At 42.5% G+C, this 13,305-nt stretch overlaps 1 protein-coding gene across 3 annotated transcripts in view; it reads left to right on the plus strand.

Annotated features, from left to right (window-relative positions):
- The window catches only part of HTR1E (5-hydroxytryptamine receptor 1E), a 40,261-nt gene that overhangs the window by 5,368 nt on the left and 21,588 nt on the right, over positions 1-13,305 (plus strand). Inside the window, exons 2-4 of one of the 3 annotated variants that reach the window (XR_010471231.1) lie at positions 417-11,392; positions 11,486-11,563; positions 11,686-12,175. The exons of the other annotated variants lie outside the window; for them this stretch is intronic. The gene's annotated coding sequence lies outside the window, so the exon portion shown is untranslated. Of the gene's footprint in view, positions 1-416; positions 11,393-11,485; positions 11,564-11,685; positions 12,176-13,305 lie in introns of those variants that run through there. 3 annotated transcript variants of the gene reach the window in all.

The following is a 13,305-nucleotide window of genomic DNA, read 5'->3' on the forward strand; positions in this document are numbered from 1 at the left end:
AGAGAACAAGCACTACCTGCCCTGCTGTTTCTCTTTTCCTTTTTTTTTTTTTTAGTTTTGAAATACCCATTTGAATACCAATTTTAAACTAGCATAGGGGCATGCAAATAAGGGGCTACGTAATAAATTACTTGCCCTGGGTTGGTTCCTGTGTTTCTTCTGTCTCGAAGCATCTTTCCTGTAGGACAGGAATTTGAAGCCAAGCTCATAAACTGAAAAATTCCATTCAGAAAGAGATTTATGATCCTGTTTCATCAGGGATGCTTATGTGGAATTATTGCCTGCCTGAAAGCACTGACTCAGAGCTCACATGTAAATTGCCAGGATAATTCCACTATTCTGTGTTTCACAGAATTGAACATTTTGCGCCTTGCTTCAAGTGTTTTGTTGATGAAAATCTTTCCGTTTCCTCCTAGAGAGAGTTTTGTAGACAGCTGAGCTGTAACTATGTCTTCCTGACTTGCAAATATGCAATGACTGCCAGCCAAATAGGTAATATTTTATTTTTTAAATGGGCAGCTTCCCATCAACATGTTTGTGTTCTTGCAGTACTGCTTTCAAGTAATAGCATTTCTCACGTGTGAAGTTTTGCATGAGGGGAAATACTTGGACTTTACCAAAATTGTACCTCTGCTGTATCTTAATTTCACATTCCAAAAAATCCAAGGTTGCAAAACCAAAGGTGGCTGCCCAGCGAGACCTGGTCACAGGAGTGGGTGATGGTAATACACAGGCACAATTCACACGTTCACACAGTCAATAACTCAGTTTTGATCCATTTACCAAGACACTTCATTATAGCACTAGAATAATAAAACAAATTGCTTCTCAAGCTGCTGAAATACTTGAGGTTCAGCAGTTAGCAACCAATTTGGAAATTAAAAGTGAGGTCTGAAACAAACATCTTCTCAAACATCTTCTAGACATTTTCCAGCTGATTCCTCCAAACTTCTGAGGGGCAGAGCAGCATGTTTCTGCTCTGCCCAGAGGGAAGCAGTCCAGCTGGGTATGTCCATGCCCCCAACTCCGTCTGATGCATCCCACTGGGATAGCTGTGCTGTACAGCTGCTCAAATGGTTTTCCATGCAATTGCCTTTTCCCTGGGTTGTGAAAGTCAAGTATTCACCTTTCTTGTTTTGCCAAGACTAATGACTTTGTAGTTGTTATATTTCATAGGCTAGCACAGACTAGCCAAGCGGTCTCACAGAGCTGTAAATATTTGATAAATCTGCTTTGCACAGTGTGAGTGCAAATTCCACACTGTAACAGACATCCAAAAATCAAATTATGCTGGACATTATCTTCCTGAATTAAAAGCCCAGATCACCACTCTTTTTGTGCCATGGTCCGAAACAAAGATCTGAAAATCCTCAATAGTTTGACAAATTATGCATTAGGGGCTGGTATGAGTAGAGCACTCACCTGTGTTACAATTGCCCCTGCCTGCTGTATGTGTATGAGCCTTTCTCTGGGCTGCATTTCACGCAGCGTCTGCTTGCTGAGTCTTAGGAGGGCTTTCAGGGAAAACAGCGATCATCTTGTCCACATTCAAATCCCTCCCATGGGTCCTCAAAAAAAGGAGATGCCTTTTGCTGTTAGGAAACCTGTGGATGTTTTCCCATTGTGTCTGGTAACGCATGGACACAAAAGAAAAAGCCCCCTCTTACAAAAGAGAACAAACCAAACAAACAAAACAAACAAACAAACAAAAACAAAAAAAAAAAAGGGGGGGGGGGGAGAAATAGTAAGAATTCTTATTCTAGTACAAGAAATAGTAGTTATCCACAATTGTTACAATTTGTGCTTGGAGCCTCCTGTCAGAAGATCTCTTGTGGTTGGACTGTGCTGCCTGGCTGAGCCTCGGTGGGGTCTTGGGGGGTCCAAAAGGCTCCGTCTTCAGTTTGGGAGCAGGGACTGTGGTCCTAATTGCTCCTACTTGTGGAGAAGTTTGGAACCAGAAATTAGGGAAATTCCTACATGCCATTTTTCTTGTCATTATTATAGAAGTGAAACAAGCCCTACATTTAATGTGTTGGTTGTGATGGTCTCTGTTCTGGAGAGTTTGAGGCAAACACAGACTTTTTCTTTCTCTCTTTTTCCCTTTGTCTCTTTTCTTTTCTCACAGAAGTGTCTGCAAAGCAAGGAGAAACCTTCCCTTAGGAGCAGCAGTGCCAAATTGGCTCTGAAACCTTCTCATATTAGACAGCAATTGATACTTTTTAATGACTTAGTATAGTCCAATTGTGTCTTTGAAGAGGATACAGTATTTAGTGTCAAAATATCAGTTTTCTGTAATTGTTGTTTATAGGCTCTGGCTTATGATTTAACACATATATTAACCTGCTAAAAGGAAATGCATGCTCAAAAAAAGTAAAGCTTGCCTGATTTTTCAGGTATTTGATAACAGAAGAACTATTTACAAAAACTTCGTTACAAAAAAAAAAAAAAAGAGAGAGAGAAAAATACTTTTAGTAACTTTTAGTATCTCATACAAGGGGAAAAAACATATCATAGATAAAACCAGATCAGCCATATGCAAGATGTTTATTCACCGCTTGCTTTCAGGCAAGTTGGGTATGTGGGTGGGCAATAGATAGGTATACTGGGATTTACCGGTGGAGGTATTTGCAACTTTCTTAGCTAGCTGTCAAAAAACACCTCATAGGTGTTTGGATACTTATACCATTTCCGTTAACTGTTCCTGTTCATAAGTACTAGCAAAGAATCCTTCCCAAAGCTGCTGAAGAGCAACCAAAAGAACAAGTGCAGAAATGAGGTGAGAAAGTCCTGGTCAAGCCCAAGGGACAGCCAAGCTCAAGGAGGGAGCTGAGCTGAGGTTCATGTTAAGGTTCTGCTTTGCATTACCATCAGAGATAAAACCTAGAGTACAGGCAAGTCCAGATACCAGGTCCCGGGGAGAAGTAAGGACTTAGCCCAATCACAGCAGTATATTGGAAGAAAAAGTTCATGCCAGTTTTCCTGAGTCCCTGCTATCTATATAAATTCACTGTGTGTACTTTTGGGTTTTGTCCATATCCCTTACAAATTGTGGATGGCCACTGGAGACAACAGATATCTGGGAAGTGCTGAGAACACAAATGAATTATTAATACATAACCATATAGAGAAGAAAATATTACTTAAATGTCTCTTCCACATCTTAGTTAAACTTTTCTTAAGCCAAATTTCTTTATTTTCTGGTTGCTGAGGGAGATTTCTAAAGGGCTCATTATTAATGCTGTTATCCCAGCCCTCTTATAGTTTGGGGAATTCAGCAAGTGTAAATAGAGCTAATTGCAGGCTCTTTCCCAGCCTATTCAGATGTGAAGGAGTTTTAGTGTATCCTGTATGTGAGATCCAGGCTGTGTCCCACTGAAAATGATTCTATATCTTTCCCTCATGGACAGGGTGCTCTGGCCTTCATCACCATCTTCTGTCCACACTCAACATCACCCTGTGAGACTTGTGACTAGGGGACAAGTGTCTCATTACTCCCCACAGCCGTATCCACCCTGGCTGTCCCTTGCCAGTGCTTCTGCCTGGGCACCAGAGGAGGGCTGGGAAAGCCCAGGGATTGCAAGTGTTGCTCCTGAACAGCCAGAGCCAGATGGTGATGAGAAAACCTCCAGCTGCAAGGGAGCACAATAGCAAGGAGCAAGCAGACCTTACAGTCTTCAGAGCTTGAATTTCAAATATAAAATGTAAAAGTAGGCTAAAAATGCAGAGGCTAGCATTTATCTCTTTTCTTGGTTTAATTTTTACAGTGCAGCTTAATTTGGTCTTTTTTATTTGACAGTGTATAGCACATTCTAATCAAACATTTAATAAGACATTCCCATAAGGTTAAGAGCCACAGTAAGATAGTCCTTATTTACTGACAGATTTATACCTGAGAAGTTTGCAGGCATCGCACTGTGAGCTGTGTGATGATTTTAATGTGAGGGTGGCATTTTCATGGATAAAATTTCCATTATTTCATAACCAAGCTATTGTTTTCTAACCAGGCACACAATGGGCATTATTCAAGGGTGAGGAAAAGAGATATTATAGTTATTTCAAAAATCATTCTTTAGGTGCATGTAATATCTCTCTTCTCTGTGTGTTTAATTCATTATACTGTTGATACCTTAGTAGATTTTCAGGAAAATCTTTTTTTTCTCTGGAACTGGCTTATAAAATTATGTTTTTCAAGTGTTATGTTCAGCAGGCAAAGCATGGAAGTAATTCTATTTTGACTGTTTTAAGTGGAATGCTTTTACATTGTTGATTCAACAACAAATATCTTAATGGACCTTTTAACGTAACAACCTTCAAATAATTTCAGTCTCTGGTACAGCCGTACCAATGCTGATCTAATTCTGGGCCATATTAGATAGAATGGTTTAATCTGTTCCATGAGGCAAGAAAACCTGTGTATGTGGTTCAAGCTGTGTGCAGTATAAGGCTGAGCAATACTGCGTGATCTTGAAAATGGTTCTGAAAATCAATCAGTCTGAATTTTCACTTGTGCTAGGATGCTTTTTGGCAGATAGAAGGAAATAAAAACAGGGTCAAAAAGAGCTTGAAAAGTACAATGCATGTAATAGTAGACCTTGGACAGTGAAGCCAGATGATAAGAAGTCCTCAACAAGCAATGCCTGCTGATAAATGCTACATCCCAGCCATCTACCCATGCCCAGGATGATGAAGTTAAATTGCCAAAAACTCCTTGATGGTTCCTTGCATTCCTGCACTGAAGCATCAACACAGAGAGATCTAGATAGTAATTAGAGACCTAGATTCTAATTGCAAAGATCCAGACAGTAGTTGTTTCTTGTGGAACCAACATTGTCTCAGAAATGTCCCTGGACAACTAACTATTAGTGGATTTCAGAAATGGTGTCTCCTTACCTGAGTCTTTCAATCCCCCAAAATTTGTGTTCAGTTTCTATTACATGCCCGTCAGGTGTGCTACAAAATGACATTTCAAATTGCTGATTTTAACAGCTCATTTAGACATATATTTCCCTAAAAGCCATATCACAGTATCACAGTATGTTTGGGATTGGAAGAGACCTCAAAAGATCATCTAGTCCAATCCCCCTGCTGGAGCAGGAACGCCTAGGTGAGGTCACACAGGAACATGTCCAGGTGGGTTTTGAATGTCTCCAGAGAAGGAGACTCCACAACCCCCCTGGGCAGCCTGTTCCAGTGCTCTGGCACCCTCACTGAGAAGAAGTTTCTTCTTAAATTTAAGTGGAACCTCTTGTGTTCCAGCTTGATCCCATTACCCTTTGTCCTGTCATTGTTTGCCACCGAGAAGAGCCTGGCTCCATCCTCGTGGCACTCACCTTTTATATATTTATAAGCATTAATAAGGTCACCCCTCAATCTCCTCTTCTCCAAACTAAAGAGACCCAGCTCCCTCAGTCTTTCTTCATAAGGGAGGTGCTCCACTCCCTTAATATCCACAGCACTTTTGATCCTTCCTTATCAATTTAGGCAGATATGTTGGTGCAGTTGCCTATTTCAAGTCACCCTTCAGTGTTAACCTTCTTGTGCCAAAGTTTGTCCCCAGGTGCATTATCTTTTGCACTGAGTTCACAAGTGGGTGTAGATGTAGCCAGCACCTTTGGAAAGAACTGGATATCCTCTGATCATGTGGACACCTCTACACCTTCACCTATAGATTCTTTCCCCAAATCAGTGTCATCCAGGCAAAGATAAATGCTTCCCATGACCCCCAAAAAACTTGCATATTCCTGACATTTCATGTGCCAAACATAACCTAACAGAGGAGAAAGTATTGTCTTCTGGTACTGATGTGGATCAAATGTGAGCTCTGTTCTCCCGTTAACAAATCCCAGAACTCTGTTAATGTCCTCATTGTTCCTCAAGTAGGAAATATTCAGCATCAGATGTTTTTTTAAAAAGTGGCCCCTTCTCCAGTTACTAGAAATTATTGCTCTTGTGTATATTACTTCTGGGACTACACTAAGGAAAATGCCTAGGTTTGGTTGGGAGAGGAGTCCTGCTTGTGACCAGTCCGATAGCTCTTCTGCTCCTGAGGTTTCTTAGAACAATGAGTCTTTTCAGATGCCCAGATAGAGGGCAGAGATCTCAATCAGTTCTTGTTTTCTTCCCTCTTTCCAGAATTCAAACTTTGGTGGGATTTTCAACCACACCAGTAATCCTTGAGAGGGATTTTTCTCATTTTCCCCCTGTCCTGTAGTACCTGGTCACTGTTTGCAGCAGGGCCACTCATTCCTGTGAGGAACAGCCCTGAAAGCCCAGCCTTGGGTAAGAGGAGACACAGGCTGCGCTTCTGGACTAGTGGTGCTCTGGCTAACCCTGCTTCATGGAGGGGTCATGTCACACCATCGCCCGAGGTCCCTTCCAGTATGATATTTCCAATGTGATTTGGCTCCTGGATTTTTACAGTATCACGTAAGTGGCATCTTCCTGCTCTTCAAAGAGGCTGCCAAAACTCCCACTTCATCACAGAGAATAAAAAAAGTTGTTTAATATCCCTCCTTCTAGCTCTCAGCAGTTAAACTTATTTACTCTTTGCTGATGTTAAATAGTCTGACAAAGTTCTTGCACAGTAGCATGTTGTCTGAAAACTGTTCATCCATCTTCTCTCTTGTGCTTTGCAACATAGTCAAGGAAGGTGCACACCATTGTAAAGAAGCACACAAGAGCAGATTAAACATTGAGCCAGGGAAGACCACTATGAAGCTGCTGTAGTTGTGTAGATGTGCTGATGCCCTTCATTTCCAGCTGATGCTTTCTCTTGATGATTTCTCTCAAAGACAAGGGGATGCTGTCTCTTGATGCTCTCTCTCAAACAATCTGAGCACATGTTTTTCTTGTAGCTTCAGAGCTAATGGGCTAAGACACTCAAGGCGGGTAGGTAAATGCTTAGTCTAGGAGCCAGGACCAAATAGAAACCTCTAGAGAAGCAGTATGAAAGCTGGAGGGAGGGCACATTCACCCTGTCATGAGCATGAAAGGAGAGAAGAGAAATTTCCAACTAGCAAGCACAGCCAGCCTCCCTCCAAGCTCCCATTTTTAGCCCTATGCATGTCCCCACCACCTCATGCAGGACCATGAGGGCAGAATCCCTTGCTCCCTGCCCCAGCAGTGCGTGGCCAAACCAGCACTCACCACGAGACACCCTGCCCTCCGGATGCTTACTTTCTTCCAGCTGCATGCTCCCTAAAAATTAGTTATAAAAGGCTGTCTGCAATGTTCTGACAAGTTCTTCTGATTTAAGGACACCAAATTCAGTTACAGTAAGTTCTGGCATGGCTGTTTTTGCTGTTTTCCTCAATTCCCAAAAGAAATTAAGCAGGGGAGCTGGGATTCAGACATTTGAGATTAATGGGATTGCTCAGGCATTGAAGCAGTGACAAAATGGAAAGTTCTTCCTAGCAGAAAAAAAAAAAAGTAATTAGTTCCTTTCATATTTTCAGTTTGACACTAGTGTTAGCATCAATTATTCTCTGTTGGGAATATTACGTCTTAACAAGGTTCACTGTAATATCATCCCTTCTCAGTAGTAATCGGAAGAGAGAAGGCCTCTTCAAATCATTGTCTTGCTACCTTGAGATTTTTAACATTTAAGCCTCCCACTTATCAGCTAATACTTTGCATTGACTTCAGCACCTGAACAATTCCTGTAGTCTCAAGTGTCTGAAATCAACTCTTTTTTTTCTTTTTCCTCTTTTCTTTTTTCCTCCCCCTTTATTGGCAACAGACTGCAGAGAAAATCAACAACATTTCCAAGCTAAAAGGTATTGTTACAAGTGAAGTTAAAATCCTCAGTTTGCTGAAAACATGTCAAAATAATTTGGCAAAACTGTGAGCCTGGGTCACGGGGAGAGAGGGTAGCTCCACTGTGTTGGTTTCAGCTTAATCGGGAAACCGTGCCAGCCCCCGGTCTCAGCTTCTGCTCTGCAGGTCACAGCCATCCACTGCTGTTTCCAAAGGTGTAAAGCTGTCAAACTCCAAAATGCTCAGGTGCTAAATACCCACTATTTTTAAGAGTGGTGCTGCTGTCCTAGTGCATGCTTCTTGGGGAGTTTAAAAAAGCCTGGTGCAGTCTACGCCATTTGGTTTTCTCAGGCCGAGGAGATCCTTCCTCCATGCCACCACCACTCATGGCACGAGCTCACAGCCAGTTACCCTATGCACAAGTTACACCTTTGCTTAGTTTCTAAGCCTGGTGCCCCTCTTCCATGTCCCCGTCTCTAATCCAAAAATCCTGTCTCCAATTTAACATAATGTGTTTGAGACTGTTGAAACATGTTTAAGGAGATTTAGATGCACAGCTGTGTGACCAAATCCCCTAGATAAGTTAGATAATCAGCCTTTATGCACAGCTCCAAGTTATTTGGAATAGAGAACTGCTGAAAATAACCAGAAAAAAAAAAAGTAAGTGACCTCCTTTCCTGCGCCTCCAGATTGGGACATTCTGTTGGGTAAACATCTCTGAATAAAGCTGTTCTGAATTAAATAAACCACTGGCTTTGGTGGGTATAATATAAGGCTGGTAATAGAAGCTATTTAAAATCCCATCAAGTTGTTGAAGTCCTAATCCAGAACACACCGAGACTGTTGTGCGTTGCTGCTGGCACACCTGGCCATGATGTCTTATGGACCACCATACCCTGATGTGGCCCGTTTCTGCCCACCTAAACTTGTTGTTCAGATGTCCAGGGCAGATCACCAGCTCCTTAACTCAAGTGACACCTTGTAGCTGGTGGGATAAAATTAAATCACTTGTGACACAGAGATGAAGTGTAGTGAGAACATGACTGCCACAGCTGGACAACATCCAGCTTAAGCCTGTGAGGCCTCCAGAAGGATTATGAAGTTGGGCATTTTCGAAGGACTCACAAAAACTCTTAGGTTCAGCAGGGAAACTGTGCTGCCTCTGCAAAACAAAGGGCTCCTGCGGAGACGTTTGCGACTGGCTGCTATAGTATACAGCCAGCCCAGTTATCATAGGGACTTAGCTGAAAATGAAAAGGCATATTTGAAGCCAGTTGTGCTGAATACTTTAACTTGATTATTTGAAGCATTTTGAAGCATTTGTAAGAATTGTATTGTAACCCTCACTTTCATTGGTGTGGTTGTCTTTTGCAAATTGTTAAAAATTACAGGTCACCTTTGAGATGGAAGCATTTTACCATTTGTTGTAAAAGCTTTTAAAGAATAATTCATGTCTTATTTACTCTGTCACCAGATCATTTCATATGCAAATGCGCTGAGAATGTCAAACTGTGTTGATAATAGCAGAGTTTCCCTTCTACTTGTTTTTATTTCCGTGCAAATATAATTAAGGCAAGAAGTGTCTTAGGAGTGTCTGATCACATGCATTAAATGATCTCCTTTTTGCCTCCTAAGGCAAACACACCCCGAGCTGCAGGGCCTCTGGGAAAGAGCCATGGCTTCTGTTAGGGCAGCACCTCGTACACTTGGCTCACTGCTCAGCCTCCGAGCCCATACTTGTGCTGGCTTTGTGCAGGCAGTTGTTGAAGGTGATTCACTGGGAACTAAACACGTGTCTAATTTTCAGCAAGGAAACAGCCCCAGCAACTACTTCAGGAAGCATTGTTGTATTTCACATTAGACTTGTTCTTAAGACTCTCTGAATTTAGGCTTATATTGCAGCAAGACTCCAACAAACAAGGATTCCTGGGGAACTGGGGTTAGATGACTTGAGACTTTGGGAGTGATTCCTGCAAAATCTGGGGAAAAATGGAAACTTTTCCACTAGCTGCCAAGAGCCTGTGAAAGAAGGTTATGAAGTGATATCAAGAGGACGTTTGTCTGTGAACTGGAGCAAGCGTGACAACAAACCTTCCATGTTGCACTGGGGAGAGTACACAAAGGCACGTTGAAGACATCCAGGATACAGGGGAGGACACCTTTGGACAGAACTGTGTCTTAAGAGTAAATTTTGCAATGTGCTAATCTTTCTCTAAAGCGTCGCAAGGAACTAGCAGTACTCACTAGGGTTCTGACTGGGCCTGAGGTAACCAAGGGATAACATCATCCGCTGAAAGCTCCTGTGTGTCAGAAACGAGGCACTCTGTTAAAGGGTGACTTGATCCCAAGCAATCGTTTGAGTTACTCTCACCATACAGATGGAGTAATTTAGGCAGTGACCCATGTGTGCTGACGACCCCTGCAAAACAGACTGGTTTTGATTAAGTACCCAAGAGTGGTTTTGGATGCCTGATATAAGGTCTTTTCAGAGAAGGAGCCTACAGTGGCTTGGCCAAATCACTCCATCACTACATCATATAATATGATATACTTAATTTGAGTCGTATAATTTGACCCTGTGTAATCCATCAGAGTTCATCTATCTCAACTAATAATGACTTCGTACGTGAATACATGAAACTCTAATGCTGTCCCATTTTCAAGTTCCACTGTTCCCATAAATTAAATGTGTTTAGTAGAAGACTGGGAATATATAAATGGAAGTAATCAGCTCTTTGCCCTTTTAGACTGACAAAAAGATTATAGCAGACTACAACTAAAAAGTAGTCATAACTTGTGAGTCATAAAAGACCCTAGAGTGAACACAATTAGAAAAAGAGAATTAATGGTATATTGTCTATGTATGTTGGAACTGCAGCCAGACACTGAAGTGTCAATAACTTGCAGCAAGAGAGGCTGCTGTTGTTGCTTGGTTTTTTTTCAGACTACTCCAACATTCTGTGCAAAATAATTTCAACAGCTTCCCTCTCTGAGGAAATAAGCAGATGAAATCTACTGTTATAAACATATATTCAAGAGAAGGGTGGAGTAATGCTCTGTGCTACTCCCTGTCAGCCTATTGATGAATTGTCAGTGTCACTGGATGATGTACCTAGTCTCTGAAAAAAACATTATTTTCCTGTTGTTATTGTTTATATGGCTTTTTACACGAGTTTCACCATCTTAGCAGAACATCAGATACAGTTGTCTTACATGGGTTTCAGTGGAGATATGGACTGGAATAACCAGTCGATATAATAAAGCTGCACAGAGATGCAGGGATGAAGACATGACAAACCATAGTAAGATCAGTAGTACAGCAGCGTCATTAACCTCTTTTCTTTTTTTCTGCACTAAACTTTCCACAGACAAGAGCATTAGTAATTTTAACTCTGATTGAGAACCGCTATTATCCACTCACAGCATGTGGGAGCAAACAGGCACTTGGATAAATCACAAAAAAGAAAACCACTTAGCATGCTGCTTTCCTCAACAACACCTTTTTCTGAAGGTACAAGGCTGAGTGCTGTAGGGAAAGTGTGTGTGAAGAGAAAAGCAAGGCTACAGCAGCCCCCTGAAGCATGCTGAAGGTCAGCCCCTCTCACAGAAGAACAAGAGGTCACGTTTGACTTAGAAGGTATTCTGATATGCTTAAAAAATTAAAGTAATTAAATAATTCAGTGAATGAAAGCCATCAGTATTCTAATGCAGTGTTAATGGGGTCTTTCAGGAATCTGGAAGATTGGCTTCATGAGTGACATAACTGGAGCCATTAGCAAGCTCATCCAAGAGTAATCATCCATCAAAGGTGAGTGCCTGCACATCATTCCTGCAGAGGAGCATGAGGAGCAGCACAAACATTCTTGCTTGCAACTGCTGCAGTGGGGCACATAGGAATAATCTCTGAATTGCCTAATTTTTCTCCTCCAGGTGCTCACCCCAGGGATGTATTTGCCACTGTTCAGCAATGGATGCAGTGGGCAGTGACTCCACCAGTGTGACTACGTGGGAAGTCATGTTCTCCACAGACAGCGCTGCTCCAGCAGATTGCTGGCAAGTCAAGCTGTACTGAACCACGGAGTACCTCTCACATGGCCATTGAGAGGAAGAGTTGCTTAACAGTCTCCATGAAACCTCAGCACCGTTTTAGATTGGTATTTCCTACCGAGTGCTCCAGCAGTCCCAACATGACAAAAGACAACTAGGAGTAAAGGTTCCAGATGCTCCTCTAACATTGCTGGGACAGCCTCCAGAATAAATTTCCAGCTCCTACTAACTCCTACTGGATGTATCTTCTATGCCAAGGCCTCTGGAAAGGATCTGAACTGGAGGAGCTTTGTCACTTCATCTGTACTGTGTAGAATCCAGGAGTAAATTATTTTGATATGAAGTTCTAATACAGTTAATAGAGCATATAAAATTGTCTACTGTGTTTCATCATACTTAATTTGCTGCAGCAACCTGCAGCCATCCAAGCTGTTTCAGCCTCTCTTTTACAACCCTCTGATGCCTCGAGTTGTTCCAGTGTCACCAGCACTTCTGCATTGGCAGAATGGTGCAATGCCTCCTGAGCGTTCAGCTGCTTCTCACCACATTCCAGCACGGTCTGAAGTGGAGAGAGCCATGAGGAACCCCATGTCTGGCCACCCACACAAAGAATGGGCAGGCAAGAGGGCAATGCCAGCCTCCAGCTGCCTGTAGCTGGAACCTCTTTTGGTGCGCAAGCCTTGGGAGTGCTTGGGCTGCACAGCATGTTGGTGCACCTCTCCAGGGATTTCTCCTCCTGTCAGCTTTTGTGGTTTGTGAGGGATATGATTCACTACCCCATCAGCTTACTGTGCTACCTGTGCCCTGTGATGGTGCTCACTGGGAGAGCAGTGACTCATTGGTCCCCTCTATCTCACGGGTTGGGGGAACTTTATTTCTCGTGGGGACTGGGGCATCACAAGGTCCAGTCCATGCCTCCCAGCCTTTCTTTGGTCAGATGGGCTCACATGCTGCAGCCTGTGACATGTGGCTGTGGCAAAACAGGGGTGCCAGGATAAATAAAACAGACCTACCTTAAGCTTATTGAATGAAAGCCTCCATTATGTTAGCTGCCTGCCCAAACGGGGTGTGCTACTGATGCCGCTGTCATCAATTTAAAGTTGTTCATTTTTTTCTAAAATACTTTCCTAAGTAGACAAGGATTTCCTTTTTATATTAGGGTAGGTAGAGATGGCCGGTTCACGCATGTATTTTCTTGTCACGTATGCAACAGTTGCTGTAATCATAGAGTCATGCATCATGTAGGTTGGGCCTCCAGAGGTCATCTAGTCCAACCGCATTCACCAAGTGTAAAATTCAGGTGAGTCACCTGCAAGCTTGTCATACCCTTTGAGGGATCACATGAAATTATTTTTCAGAAAATGCGATGTGCGTTAGGAAAGAGAGCAGCTGAGACATTATCCAGTGCCACCAAGGATGCTGCATCTGGCGACAAGGGAGAAAGTGGGACAGCCACTACATAGCAATCAGCATCTGCCTCCAAACCTCCCATTTCCTTCTTCA

The sequence above is a fragment of the Columba livia genome, chromosome 3, assembly GCF_036013475.1.
Source record: "Columba livia isolate bColLiv1 breed racing homer chromosome 3, bColLiv1.pat.W.v2, whole genome shotgun sequence".
Taxonomy (NCBI): Eukaryota; Metazoa; Chordata; class Aves; order Columbiformes; family Columbidae; genus Columba; species Columba livia.